This window comes from Balaenoptera acutorostrata, chromosome 9 (genome assembly GCF_949987535.1).
Source record: "Balaenoptera acutorostrata chromosome 9, mBalAcu1.1, whole genome shotgun sequence".
Classification (NCBI taxonomy): domain Eukaryota; kingdom Metazoa; phylum Chordata; class Mammalia; order Artiodactyla; family Balaenopteridae; genus Balaenoptera; species Balaenoptera acutorostrata.
In genome coordinates, this window is record NC_080072.1 from 59085807 (window position 1) to 59101750 (window position 15944).

A 15944-nucleotide genomic window follows, 5' to 3' on the forward strand; every position below is an offset into this window, starting at 1 on the left:
AATGTGCCCACATGTTATCAGTGGTTGACTCTTGAATGGGATAACATTTGCTTGAATTTTCTAATTGTTTATAATGATTACATACTTCTTTTATAATTAAAAAACAGGGGTACAGTGAAAGAGAACTGAAGAGCTATTTTCTCCCTTGAAATCATGAATGCTCTGGATGTCTGTTGGGCCCTTGGTTCTGTAACTTTGGCCTAAAGGCAGCAGGCTCTTGGCACCAATAGCAACCAAATCAGAAGAGTCCTTTATTTAAGTCCTATATTTAAGGGCCAGATAAACATGGTATCAGCAGTGATATTCTGGAAGCTATAGAATCATCTTCTCTAAGAAGCCTTTCCTGGCTCAAGTCAGGCACTTCTTCCCGTGCTCTGTTCCCTCACATGGCCCAACTGTGCTTTAGCATCTAAAGGATTTTGTGGCATTTTAGGGATGAGCAAGATCTTAAAGATCATTTAGCCCGTTCATTCATTCATTCATTCACATATTCACTCATTCATTCTATACTTAGTGCCTAGCCGATAAATATTTTCTGAAAGACTTCTAATTGATCTTGATTCGTTCCAATATTATTATTGAATAATATTCGTTCAATATTAGAACTATTCTGGGATTTGTTTTCAAGCATAGCTTTCCAGGCAAAGTGCTCCTTTTGGGGTTGACTCGTGCCCTGCTGGCTTTCCTGGACTCTCCAGGCAGGCTCATCCTTGCTTACTCCCATGTTGCACCCTGAAAGCCAACTGTTGCCCTGGTTTCCAGAAGTCATACTTAGCCTGCCAAACTCAACTTCCTCCCCACATTCCTGCCACATTGGTTCCTTCCTGGGCTAGTCCTTAAATCCACCTTGTCCAATCTGCCCGTCTTCTGTGGCAGATGCCTTACTTACCGTTCAGAGAAATGAGCCAATGAGCCGTGCACGTGACTTATCCTGAAATCCAGGCCCGCTATCTGGAGAAGCCAACACTGCTAGGATGTGGGGGGCCGGGGTGGGGGTGGGGGTGATAATGCTGAGCGATGGGGGGCTCACACCACTCTGATTACTTCGTTCCTTACGAGAGTAAACAGATCAGGTGGAGCCTTCAGGAATGTATCTACCCAAGTTTACCTAGCTCCGCCTGGTCATGCTTTCCCACATCTCAGGAAGTGAAAAATGACACAGCTGATCAAGCTTGGACGACCTGGAGGGCGCTTCTTTCACGCCATCCTCCTTCTCTACCCCAGCATATGGGCTGCCCCTTCTCCTGCCTGTCATGGCTCTTAGGATCACTCCTGCTCTAACGCTTACAGGAACCTCAGTCCTGAGCCTAAGCCCAGCATCCTGGCAGAAAGTTTGCCTGGGAAAAGGGGCCGAGGAAAGAGTGGAGAGTATTGGGAAGAACTGGGGCTTGGAGTCAGGCAAATAATGTGAGTCCCTCTCAGTTGTGAGACCTTAGGAAAGTGACTGCCATGCAACCGAGTTTTTTTCCCAAGCAGTTTTGAAACAGGAGGGAAGGGTGCAGGGCACAACCTTTAAAAGAATGACATAGCCATAGGACATGACAAAAACTGGTTAGAACCAAACTAGGTCCAAGATGGTGGAAGATCTGACTAACAGTGGACCTTGAGCCTCATCATACGCTCACTGTAATACATTAACATAAGCTAAGTGACACACCCACCAGCGCCATGATAGCCAAGGCCGACCAACAAAGATCAAAAAGTGGGCGGTGGGGCTTCCCTAGTGGCGCAGTGGTTAAGAATCCACCTGCCGATGCAGGGGACACGGGTTCAAGCCCTGGTCTGGGAAGATCCCGCATGCCGTGGAACAACTAAGCCCGTGCACCACAACTACTGAGCCCGCATGCCGCAACTACTGAAGCCCGTGCTCCTAGAGCCCGTGCTCCACAACAAGAGAAGCCACCGCAATGAGAAGCCCATGCACCGCAACGAAGAGTAGCCCCCACTTGCCGCAACTAGAGAGAAAGCGCGCGCGCAACAAGCGCGCAACAACTGATACTCAACGCAGCCAAAAATAAAAACAAACAAAAAAAAGTGGGCGGTGGCCCAATTCCTGGAAATCTCTGCCCCTTCCCCCAAATAGTTGGAATAAGCCTCCTACTCATTAGCCTATGAAATTACCCAGCCCATAAAACCTAAGCACCCTGTATTTCAGGGCCTCTCACCTTCTGCGATGGCTCACACTCTGTGGCGTGTGTTTCTCTCTAAATAAACCCACTTCTTACCCATCACTTTGTCGCTCACTGAATTCTTTCTGCGATGAGACATCAAGAACCTGAGCTTCATTAAGTCCTGAGATCAGGTGTGTGATTTCAATAAAAAGACCGTGGGTTCAAGTCTCAATCTGAGTTACACCGTTTAGGTTTCCATTTACCCTCTTTTTGGTAACTAATATTCTGCACTCAACTACCATGTGTAGGTTTATTTCCCCCATACCACTAAGCAATTTTCCGACACCGGCTGGGTGTCCTACAATTCAACTCAATTCTGACACTATCCACTTCCACAGGTAGAGGGCTGAGTCCCAGGCGATACTGCCCTTCCCCAACTTCAAATGCCAATCACAAGTCCAGTTTGTCACCTGTGCTTCTGACTGACTGGCTATAGATTGGAGGTTTCAATGATCCCCTCTTTGGGTTCTATTTGTTTGCTAGAGCTGTTCACAGTAACTCAGAGAAACACTTTACTTACTAGATTACTGGTTTACTTTTAAAGGATGTAACTTGAGAATAGCCAGCTGGAAGAGAGGCACAGGGCAAGGTATGGGAAAGGGCACAGAGCTTTCCTATTCTCCCTGAGTGCCACTCTCCCCAGATCTCCATGTGGTCACCAACCTGGAAGCTCTCTGAACCCAATCCTTTAGGGTCTTTACAGGGGCTTTGTTACATAGGCATGATAGATGAAATCACTGACCACTGACTATTAATTCAACCTCCAGCCCCTCTCTCTGCTCCCAGAAAGTCAGGGAGTTGGGACTGAAAGTTCCAACCCTCTAATCACAAGGTTGATTCTGCTGGCAGCCAGACCCCATCCTAGATTCAGTCCAAAAGTCACCTCATTAACATAACAAAACACACCTTAATCACTCCCATTTACTGAGGAAATTCCAAGGGTTTTAGGAGCTGTGCACCAGAAACATGGATGAAGACCAGATACATATTTGTTATAAATCACCATATGACAGTAAAGGCCCCCTGACTGTCCCCTGCAGAACTGCTCTCTCCCACACCGTTCACCAAGGATGGAGCACAGGACTCAGGCCAGTCAGCCCGGAGACTTCCTTGGATCACCGTCCTGGACTCAGGGAGGGGCACATTGCACACTCTGAGCCTCCGAGAGGAAGTGGGAATTTTGGTAAACCTTTTTGGAATGAGAATCTGTTTTTCCCAAGGTCCTGAAACTAAGAGAAGGCAGGAGCTACAGCTGTTACTGCGAACCTGAAACTTAAGACCGATGTCAGTTCAGCAAAAACGGATCAAGAGATGGAGAGTCAGGTCCCAACAAGGAAGACACGTGAGAGATCTCTTTCGAGTCAGGGTCTAACAGGAAACAGATGGTTCACCTGAACTAGATGATATGAACAAGGTTTACTAAAGGGACCATTCACTGCAGGCAGAGATGCAGGGTGCCGGACCACATAGTGCAAACATACTGCAGGGACCCAGGGCCAGTCGCATTGAACTGTTACCATTTCTAGGTCCAAAGGGATGTGGGATGGGGTAGTTTCCAGAACCTGCAAGGAAAAGGGTCATGTAGAGAGTGCTACCTTGAGAGAAACCATGACCTCGAATTGAGGGACAGAGCCAGCCTGGGGTGATCCTGCGGGCGGGGGGGGAGCCCGAGGAATAAATACCTTGGCCCCCCTTCTCTCCCTCCCTTCAAACCTCTGCTGGCCTTTCCCATTGGCTACCCTGGCAGCCAGAGGTTGCGGAAGCCCCGTGGATATGGCTCAGGTAGTACAGGCTCCGGGGACAGAGGGCAGGGAGAGGAAGGGTAGCAAGTGGATCTGCAGGGGGAAAGGGAAACAATCCTGCACAGCCCTGGACCCAGTCCTACGCCTAGACTGCTCAGTTTATGTGAGCCAGTAAATTCCCCCTTTACCTAAGCCAGCTGTACGGGGCTTTCTGTCCTTTACATCCAGTAGAATCCTAATTGACACAGTGGCCTAAATGAGCTTCATTTTCTCCCTCTGTATCTGTTTTTTGTTTTTTTTTAATATTTATTTTTTTATTGTGGTAAAATATATACAACATAAAATGTTAACCATTTTAACCATTTAAAATTTTAACCATTTTTAAGTGTACAATTCAGTGGCCTTAAATCCATTTACATTGTGCAACTGTCACCACTTTCTAGTTCCAAAATTTTTCATCACCCCAAAAAGAAACTCTGTACCCATTAAGCCATAACTCCCCATTTCCCCTTCCCTTTAGCCCCGGGCAACCTCTAATCTACCTTCTGCCTCTATGAATTTACCTATTCTAGCTATTTCATGAAAATGGAATCTTACAATGTCTTTCCTTTTGTGTCTGGTTTCTTTCACTTAACATCCTGTTTTCAGTTCATCCATGTTGTAGCATGGGTCAGAACCCTATTCCTTTTTATGACTGAGTAATATTCCATTGTATGGATATACCACAGCTGGTTTCTCCATTCATCTTAGGATGCTTTCACCTTTTGGCTATTGTGAATAATGCTTCAATGAACTCTTCCTGTGTATTTTAAACGCCTACCATCAGAAGAAGAACGAAGGAGTAAAGGAGATAATGGTAATAAAATGCATGGAGCCTTGTGGCGGGAGCTCACAAAATGTGCTCAGAGCTGCTGCCATTGTGTGTCAGGGCACACCTCCCACTCAGGAGCCAGTCTCCTCTAAGACTGGCACCCAAGCACCCTGTGCGGAAGTGAAGGGGTGAAAGAGAGAAGCCATTGACTTCTGGAGTGTGGAGGCCTGTCGACTTAGGGTGTTATTTTTAAAAATACCAGAAGCCCACAGTAACCTAGTAATTAGAGCGGTGCTGTCGCCGGCGCTTGTTTAATGGTTGAGTGATCAGAAGTTTTCTTTCTTTTTTTTTTTTTTTCATTCTTCTGTCACTTCTGGCTGATTAGAAAGGCATGTGAGTCTTTCCTTACACATAATTTTCCAAGTCTGAAGTTAGAAATTGAACTGAACACAATTATAGCAGCTGATCTAATATACTTAATTGCACACAGGAGCTAGGAATTTGAAGGGTTCCTTGGAGGATGGGGTGAGTAAAGTGGACTTGGAGTTACAGATGTCACATCTACCTGTGGGCGTGCACGTGGTCTCTAGGGCACCCAGGCCTCACCCAAGCACAGGTTTGTGTGTATACACAGATGAGAGGCAGATGCTCTAGGAGCATGTCCTCCAAGATGGTGGCACTTCCTGGGATGGTTTGGCTTATGAACTGACAATGGTTTTCAAGTGCTAATTCAGAAACTTGCAGGAGTTTTAAAATGTCCCCCCTCCTCACCCCACCGCCACCGAGAAACTCTAAGAAAACTAATGAAAAGAGGTGAAACAAAGGAGGAAATTTGATTGAAGGGCAGAGCCTGTTGACCAAAGAGGAAACAATGAGTAGGACAGGTTGAAACCACCACGCTGTCCCTTAGCAGCAGTCAATAGCAGCAACACGGGGTCCCTGAGAACTACAGGGCACTATAATCCATACAGCAGCCCCACTCTGAGGAGCTAAAACTCCTCATAATAATGACCGTTTACTGAGTACTTCCTGTGTGCTGGATACTGTGCCCCTGCTTTTCACACGTTACCTTCCACCTTCAAAACTATCCTGGACGGCAGGTGGTATTATTCTGGTTTTACAGGCAAGGACTGCGAGGGTCAGAGTACCCTGCCCCTTTGTACAAAGACTTGCTGAAGCAGGATTAGATCTCAGGTCCGAGCTAAAGCCAAGGATTGTTGCATCACGTCCCAGTGTCACATCGCAGCTCCAGAGTCTGTGGCACAGAGACTGCCAGGCAAGACAAACAGTCGTCTACCTGCTCCCCCTTCCTCCTCTTCCCCGCCCTGCCTTCCGCTTCTGTTCTCACGATCTAGTCTCCTCATCCTTCAGGTTCCCTGCTCTCGCATCTCCATCCTTCTGCCAAACAAGCCCCCATTTCCCTTCTTCCCTCCCCATTCTCATCCATTTTTGATCAAGAACTGGTCACAGGGTGGTCACTCTGAAAACAAAAGAGGGAGCCCCAGGAAAGAAAACCTTCCTTTGACATCACTGTGAGCTGGGAAGTTGGCAGGAGCTGCCGAGGGTGAGCCATGAAAGTCTGAAGGGCAGCAATGAACGGACGGAAGGAGCCCCTGGTCCATACCTGGCATCTGCCACCCGGCTCCCATCCTCTGACTTGAGCTGTAACTCATCAAAGGGGTGGGAGAAATGTCTTTAACTTGGAGAGGTAGGTGCGGCCCCAATCCAGGGCCTGTGTGGAGTTGAGCATCACACGGTGGGAGATGGAGTCGAGTTGGCTTGGTAAACAAGGAGAGAGCAGCCACAGGGAAGCAGGGCACGGAGCCAGGGGATGGAAGAGCCAGGGAGATGTGAGTGGTGAAGTCACATCAAAGCCAGTCAGCAGGAGGGTGGTTCCAGGCGAGCCCGGGCTTGCTGCCAGTGACTAGCTCTGATGTGCCCGACTCGCCTTGGCATGAGGTAGGGCCGGCCTGAGCCACGTCAAGGCCCGGGAAGAAGGTTGCTGCTATCTGCTCTATGACCATTGACACTGTTCCTTACTGTTCGCTTTGGTACACTTCAGACCCACTTTGGTGAGTCTGACCAATGAGGTCATCAAGGCAAGGACCACTTACATGATTATCCTATTTCTATAGATGATAAAACTGAGAGTCACGGGTATCGAGAACCTTGTTCAAGTTTCCAGAATTAAGAAGTGAAAAGGCTGGGGTCACACGTGTAAATTCTTCCCACTTGCCCAGGCTGCCCAGTGCCCTGTTTGAAAGCCAGGTGGAGTGGTATTTGGATACAAGCACAGGACTTGCGATGCCCCAGACCCAGTCTTGAATCTTGACTTCAAAACTTATCTGGCTACGTATGGATTTCCACTCTCCATGTTTTTCTGCTATACCAGGCTCTCTCTGTGCTGTGGTCTGCTTTATACAAGCAAATACAACAGAATTCAGAGGGAGAACTGCTCCTTGGGGCACAAATGCTTGGTCCCCGTTAGCCACTCTGAGCACACAGAAAGCAGCCTGACAGCATGGACCTTGTGGGAGGGAAGTCTTAATCCTGCCTGGAAAAGCCTAATTATCCCCAGAGAATAACTTTCACCTGGTGGGATACGGGCCTCCAAGGATGTATACGTGTGGCAAAAAGCATTTTCCAAGTGAGAACTTGGATGCTGTAAAAACAAAATGGAATGATTAGGGAGTTGCTGGACCGTGGGAATGTCTTCCTTGAGCAAGTCTTTTAACCTTGTGGGAAAGCTGACCCTCTCTCAGGCACTGACAGCCTTTTTGGAGCACAGGGAACAAGCTAAGTCCTTTTTAATATATATTAAACTGAGCCTGTTAACCTTGACAAAGTCCCTTTAAGTAGATGGTCACTAAGAGGACAGCCTGCCCAGAAGACACGCTCCAAGGCTGTGTAGATGGCACTCCCTCCCACGATTTAGGCTGAACAAAATCTTGCTCTCTCCCTCTCTCCCTTCTTTCCTTTCTTCCTTCTTAAATAAAAGCGATCGCCAGTTAGTGGTCACATGGTCCAAAACCTGTGCCAAGGACTTAATATGTATTCTCTGATGTAACCCTTATAACACTCCTATGAAACAGGTTCTATTTTATTCTCATTTTACAGAAGAGGGAAGCAAGACTCAAAGAGACGCTGTGTCACAAGTCAATAGCTTCTAGTAAGTTAGTCTGACTTCTACACTTAGGCTCTCCTTATCGTTGGATATTATTAGCCTAACAAATCAAACTCTTTCCACTTGCTTTGTGTTCTTCCCGGCTTCCAAGCCCATGTGTATACATAATCCTTACATAATTGAAACTTTAATTATTGTAGAGCTATGCTCTGGTATTCTTTTAAGATTAAGTTTCATTTTTATCCAAGTACATCTTTTAAAAAGCCACATAGTGTAAAATACATGCCTTAGAAAACACCAATCCCGGGTCATACTTGCTCTCTTCTAGTTGTTGTTCCTGACATTGATCTCCAATGACTAAATATTATGCTTATGCGGCAATTTTTATTTTTTTGGCCACACCACACATCTTGTGGGATCTTAGTTCCCGACCAGGGACGACGGAACCTGGCCTCCCTGCAGTGGAAGTGTGGAGTCCTAACCACTGCACCTCCAGGGAATTCCGCTATATGGCTATTTCTTGATCGGTTTTAGCTGTTGACTTCCTTGAGTGGTAGATGAAGATCTTCTCTCTCCCTTGTCTTCCCTTCCCTACCACCAGCATGGTTATATCATTCATTGATCCCTAAGTCATGAGGATTTCTATTATGCATTTGTGGATATTGTGCAGAGTCAAGTTAAATGGATTATACTTTGGTTTTTGAAAGGTAATAATTACTTTGCTTGTTATTTCCATACTTTCTTCTACTCTATCTCTAACTTTCTCTATATGTTCCCATATCTGGGTCACTCACCTATCAGGAATTTTTCTATAAACTCAAACATACCAATTCTAGTTTTTGGTTTTTCTTTTCCCTAGAGATTATCCCTCTGGAGCCATCTGTCCTTCTGTTCCAGTGTTAACTGGTTGCTTTCCTGGATGGCTGCACAACTGGTGCATGGGATCTTCTTCTGATTTTCATCCTGGGAAGTCCTGTGGCTCTCTTGTGTTGATTTCTCATTTCCTGCAGCCCATAGCTGCCTATGTTGTGATTCACTTTTCAATTTACTTTCCTAAGAAAGAGTATATGAGTTATAAAATTTTTTGAGTATTTGATTGTTTTACTACTCAGTTAAACTTATGTGATTGTTTGGCTGGGTATAAATTTCTCATTTTAAATTAATAATTTTCTTTCAGGATATTGAAAGCAATTCTCCATTGTCATCCAGCTTCTGGTCTTAGTATTGAGAAGTCTGAGACCGATTTGATTCCAACTTCTTTGTATGTGACCGTTTATTCGCTCTGGAAGCATCGGGATATTCTTTTTATCCTTAGGGTTCAGAAATTTCATGATAATGTGATTTGATGTAGGTCTTTTTGCATGCATTGCACTCAGAACTTGATGGATCCTTTCAATTGGAGACACACGTTGTTTAGTTCTGGGAAATTTTCTTGTTTTACATTGATTTCTGGTGGAAAGATTCCCCAAAATTTGGCCTAATCTGTTTTACTCTACACAAAAGAATGAAAGTCAATTAATGTTTGAACAGCTACTATGTGTCAGTCATTGAAATAGAGAATTTTCATGTGCTATTAACTGTATCCTTATAGGAAATCTTCAAAACAGCTGTTGGCATTGCTATCTTATAGGTGAGGACTCTGTGACTTAGAGCAGTGGAAGAGTTTGCGGACAGATACCCAGCTGTTAAACATCATAGTCAGAATTCAATCCAAGTCTGGACAACTCAGTCCACTACATGAGCAATTCCCCAACGGTGCTCCTTGGAACACCAGTGTCTCATATGTTCCTGTAGTCTAATATGTTTAGGAAATTCTGGGACTCAGTTACAGGATTTCTCAGAGTCCTCGATATCCTAATTTGCATTGTGAGCCTTTGAGGAGGAAACTGTAAGGTGCCATTTCCCAAAGCAGGTGGATGTGGTATTGAAGCTGTGCCTTGAAGGGTAGGTAGAAATTGAGTGTGAGCCATTAGACCTGGTTGCTGGCTAGCTGGCCACAGTGGCGATGGACTCTGTGGGCTTGCCTGTGACACCCTGCTCTCCTTGATCCTGTTCTCTCTTGTCTCATTCCCATGTCCCATAAGCCCATCTTGCCCACTTAGCACCAATCACAGGGCCCTTTTTTTTTTTCAGTTTCTTGATTACTCAATAGCCATATTGGCTGTCTTTCAAATGAATGGAAGCCTCTCCCTGCCTCGGGACTTTCTGGTACACTGCTCTCTGCCTGGAGTACTCCTTCCCTTCCTCACCTCACTCACACCTCCTCATCTTTCAGAGCTCAGCTTAAAGGCAGCCTCCTCAAGGAAAACTTGCCTAAACCTTCTGATTAGGTTATGTCCCCCTACATTATGTTCTCAAAGTATACTGTACTTCTATATCATATCAATTATAACATCATTTGCATGTGATATACATGTCAATTGCGATCATATAATTATACGGTTTTATTGTTTGTTCATTTGTTTACTGACTTCTTTCTATAGATGGTAAGATCCTTCTGGAGCAGGGACCATGTCTGTCTTGCTTATTACCATATGCCTGGAATGAGTGTAGTACCTAATGTATGCTAGGTGTTCAGTAAACATTTGTCAAGTGATTACATGAATGATCAAATTCATGAATGAAAAAGCTACTTCATTTGTCATGATCATTAATGATGATGTTAATTATTAAATTTTCCTTTTATAATGGTGGCTCTTGTTAGAGTTCCAATAGCACAATTCTGTTTCACAATTGATCTGCAATGAGACAAGGAAATAATGCAAAATATAACTTTGAATGTGATGACTATTCTGTGAAACAAAATCCTAATTAAAAAGAAAAATGTTTCTGTGCATGAATTATTCTTGCCAACACGTATCTCAGCATGAGACTATCTCTACCCCAAAATACCTAGCCTCAAAAGCATATTCAAGTAGTTCTTCATGAGACCTGTAAATCAAGTTCTCATCAGAGTCAAGAGAGCAGATGAATATTCTCTTTTAAAGTGTGAAAAAGCAAATGCTTAGAATAAAGAGAAAGAGTTGGGTTGGATATTTTTAAGGACTCACTTTTCCAGCCTTGGATGGCTAAGCAGGTAAGCCTTACCCAGAGTCCTGGACCAAAGCCTCCATCTCCCATGAAATTTGTGATTCCACTAAGATGGGATATTCTGGTAGCTGTGCCTTCCATTTTACCATAGAGGGCTTCTGGGAAGACTAAATAGCATAATATCCCCCAGTATCTAGCACGATGCTAGTTCCTTACACTTCCTCTTCCTTATCTGGCCACCCTCTGCCCTAACTTCACTGACAGATGAATTAGCTCTTCCTGTAGGTACCTCCAGCCTAGACAGTAGACACTTAAACGCAGTAATAATGTCTTCTTAATCATCTTTGCACCTGCAGCCTTCCTGCAATGTCTGGCATACATGGGACACTCAATGCATATTTATTGACGAGGAGTAAATGATCCCGTCAGCAGCCCTGCGAAGTGAATGTGGGACCTTGTGTCATCCCCCATCACACAGTGGAGGAAACTGAGTCTTGGACAGTCCATGAAACTTACTCGCTTGAGGACCCCACTGATGATCCCCAACCTGTACACACTCTTAATGAAGGATGACATTCACAGTCTTGCATGAGCTAGCCCCTGCTTACTGTTCCAGAATTTTCTCCTGCTGTTCATCACGTTACTCTTTTCTCTCTAGTAAAGCAGAAGAGCATGTGACTCTACACCTGTACGCTGACTGATCGAATAAATGTTGGACGAATGCTTTTTGTGTGTGGCTGTCCCTTTATTCATTTCATCCTCTCCGTCTGGCAGGTCCTCCTTTTATTTACTGCAGGTCCTCCTTTTATTTACCCTGCAATCCTCTCTCGAGGCATCGCCCAGGGAGCCTTCCATGCATAGCACTTCCCTGCCCTGGAGTAGCTCTCCCGGCTCTGTGCACTTACCATCACACCTGCAACGTGTGATGGTGATTGTTTACTGGTCCGTCCCGACTGGAATGTGAGCTCCTCTGGGGTAGGGGACGGAGCCCACTGGGGTTAATGGAAGACATGCTGCAGAGTGGAGCTCAAATCTTTGTGAAGAACAACCAGGAACACACTGGGGGACCCAGCCTGCCCTCCTGGTCCAGCGCTCTCTCCCAGACACCACACAGCTCCACACATTGCATAATGTGAACATCAGGAGAAAAAAAATAGATCAAGTGGCAGCACAGACCCAAACTGTCAGCCCTTCTCAAGATGCTGAGAGGTCGCCCATCTGCTCTCCTCGCGTTCTAAACCCACAGTTGTGCCCTACAAGCTGAGAGTGCCGGCAGCAGCTGGCCCCCTGCTGTGAGTGAAGAAAGGAACAATTTATGACAAAGGGCCCTCTCTAAATCAATCTTCGAATCTGCTCCACGGGCTGAGAGCGGAGGAAGCTTGCAGGCAATGTCCTGTTCCCGCTACCCATGCCTCTGCATTCCAGGCACATTTGGCCAGAGCCTCACCAGGGCTTGAAGGAGATGCTGCTATCATTTCTGGGAGCAATTTTAGGAAATCAGAGATTAGAACATTTGATCCTGGCATGTCCCAGGGCTGTAGCCACCATGGCTGGTATCTGGGTGATATTCATGGTGCTGCCCAATGGCTTCTTATCAATGAGGTCTTCTGTGGAAACTGGCTTTCATTCCCGATGCCTCCAAGTATTCAGTGATGTCTCTGGCAGCCGTATCTGGGGATTTCTCTTCTTTGGGAATCACTTACAATATTCATGTCCTCAGTTGGGACTTGCAGGCTGGATCATGACCCAGTACTCTGTAGGAAGTTAGCCTGAAGTCAGAGGTGAAAGTCAGCCCTGATGGGTCAACACGGATCTTTTCTAGAGTCAAGCTTGCTCTGTTTGGAGCCCAAGCTGAAGGTCATGGCCCTCTATATCCCTGAGTTATATATACAACCCTACCCTCTGGACAGCGCTGATTGAAATAATTAAGAGTAGTCAATCTACAGGCTGGTGTGTGACCCACAACGTGGTCTGGTGCTAAAAGGTCAGCTGGGCCAATGCGCTTACTGTCTTAGGAATGAGAACTAAGGTATCCCCAGGGAATGAGGCTGTTCATTTCTGGGAGCAATTTTAGGAAATCGGAGATTAGAACATTTGATCCCTTTAAAACATTTGATCCCTCTACCACCGTACAGCTGAAGCTGAAATGTCAGATGGAGAGAGACCGGAGGGGAGGGGTATTGATGGGCTACATGCAAGCTGAAGTCAGATGCGAGCAAAATGATGAGTGAGTAGCAGCCATGGTACAGAGACACATGGGCAGAGGGACAGTGAAGGAAAGGATGGGTCAGACGTGTGGAGAAGGGAGGCATCCTGATGAGAGACTGCAGACCCTGCGAGGATGCCTGTTCCACGAACTACAAAAGCCTTACTTATGCGTTTGTGCGTTGAACAGGCCTACAGTAAACCCTAGACTAACTGCAGGGATACAGGTGCGTAAAGGGGCAATGACACAGCTCAGCAGCGAGTAGCAAAATGCATAAATGTAAAAGGTGACACAGGAACGGAGGGAGGAGCAGCTCCGTTCCAGCCAGGTAGGGGGAGGGTGGGTACAAATTCCAGGCATTTGAAATGGATTGTGTAAAAGCCTGAGAGCACAGTGTGTCTCTGGAGATCTATAGGAAACAGGGAACTGCTGGAACATAGCTTGAATATTCATTCAAAGAAGAAAATCTAAGAGTAGGTAGTTATGATGAGAAGGTAAACAATGAGACAGCAAATTCGTCTTCAGAAGAACAGTATGGAGGTTCCTCAAAAAACTAAAAATATAGCTACCATATGATCCAGCAATCCTACTCCTGAGCATATACCCGGAGCAAACTTTAATTCAAAAAGATATTTAGCTGACCAAAAAGTTCGTTTGGGTTTTCCTTAAGATGTTACAGAAAAACTTGAACGAACTTTTTGGCCAACCCAGTACATGCACCCCAGTGTTCACAGCAGCACTATTTACAATAGCCAAGACATGGAAGCAGCCTATATGCCCATTGACAGAGGCACGGATAAAAATGATGTGGTGTATATATACAATGGAGTATTACTCAGCCATAAAAAAGAGTGAAATAATGCCATTTGCAGCAACATGGATGGACCTAGAGATTATCATACTAAGTGAAGTAAGCCAGACAGAGAAAGACAAATACATGATGTAACTTATATGTGGAAACCTAAAAAAAAGAAAAAGATACAAATGAACTTACTTATAAAACAGAAATAGACCCATAGACATAGAAAACAAATTTATGGTTACCAAAGGGGAATGGCGGGGAGGGATAAATTAGGAGTTTGGGATTAACATGCACACACTACTCTATATAAAATAGATAACAACAACAAAAAAACACACAAAAAAATTAGTCTTCCGCAGCAAAAATCACAAACTTAGAGAGATGGAAGGAAACTTCGAGATCATCTAGCCCAAGTGTGTTATTTTATCCGTGAGAAAACTGAGGCCCAGAGAAGGGAAGGCACCTGGTTGCTCCGTGGAGCTTTCTGGAATTGCCCAAGGAGTTTGGGGGTGGCGTGAGCGCCGGGACAAGATGGGCCACCTGAGTGCTGGTTCCAGCCTCTGTGTAAACTAAGTGGCTGGAGTGTTGCTGTGGCTTTTCCACTTCAGCCTGATGCTTCGTGGGGGGAAGGAAAATCCAACTGACTGCTCCTGGACAGAAGCACTGAGAGCCCAGTGTAGCCAACGCGGACACAATACACTTTGACTCCGTGAATAAAGGCGTAAGCGTATGTTTGGTTCCAACGCTCACTGACAACCTGGAATGCCCTCTTGGTCTTCTCCAAATCCTGTCCTCCCCTCAGGATCTGGCTCAACTCCCTCCTTCTCTAAGAAGCCTTCCATGACCACGGAGAGCCCATAGTTCAGAGGCTTCTCTCCTATGGTCCCTTGGGCTCTGACATTCACAGGAAACTCACCTTCCCTTTCTGTTGCTATGTGAGTTTCCTGCTCATCTGTGTGATCATTTCTCCAACTGGAAGCTCCTGCCTGGTGGAGGGGCTACCTGGCATACTTTCTTGTACTCTATAACACGTAGTTCAGTGTCCGGTGCAAAGAAACGAATGGACTATTTTAGACTTTACAAAATGATCTTTTCTGCCTTCCCTCATACCCTTCCAAAGCTAATTGGACTTGTTATATTGTCTAGTTTATACTCTTGTCTGCCAGGGATTCCCCATGTTTTCTTAGCATTGAATGATGAGTTTAACATCATTTATATTCATCTGGAGCTTCAGAGTTGAAAAATACCCTGCCACACACGTGGAGATCGAAGGTCAGGAAGGTAAAGCCACCCTCTAGATTCTGGGCGTGTTGCTGATCAAAGTGATGGATGAGTTCCAAGTCACACTTAGGCTGACTAAGGTCTAACAGGAGCTTAAGGAGAACCACTGATTTAAACACCTTCAGGTAAGTGAGAGTTTTTGAAGAGGCACAGGATGTAGAGACCGCCCCCTTCTGCATCTCAGAGTTTTCATACATGAAATGATCCAAGTGGACAAGCTGAGGAATCTCTCACCTCTGACAGTCTGTGACAATGCAATAGTTGCTGTGTGGGCTTCATACTCATGGCCCAAATACTAGACCCATTTATTTACCTGCTCTTGGGTGTTTATTTTGTTTTGACAGGTGAGATGCTTATTCCCATTGTCTGATAATTCTAAAATACAGCTTTTGCTTCTTCCTTCTTTCCACATCATCTTCCTCTTAATTTACTGCATATTCAGCCTCTGACTCAGTCACATTAATCACATGCCCAGTGTACGTCAAAGGAGGTCACTATGCTGATATATTTCATTCGACCCCCAGATCCAGTTTCCACTCTCCTCTACCCTGTCTGTACTCACAGAGCTGTCCCCCCTCCCAAGGACTACATCCGAGGGCTCTCTTGACTCTGGTGTTTTACTGGGTTTAGCCAGTGGGAGGCACTGGCAGGAGGTCAAAGGGTGGGAGGAGGGTAGAGGTCAGGGCATCAACTCCCCTGGGCACCCTCCTGCTGGGTCACTGCAGAGCCCTCCATTAGAGACCACAGCTCCGGTCAGGGGCCACACAGCCACCTTTT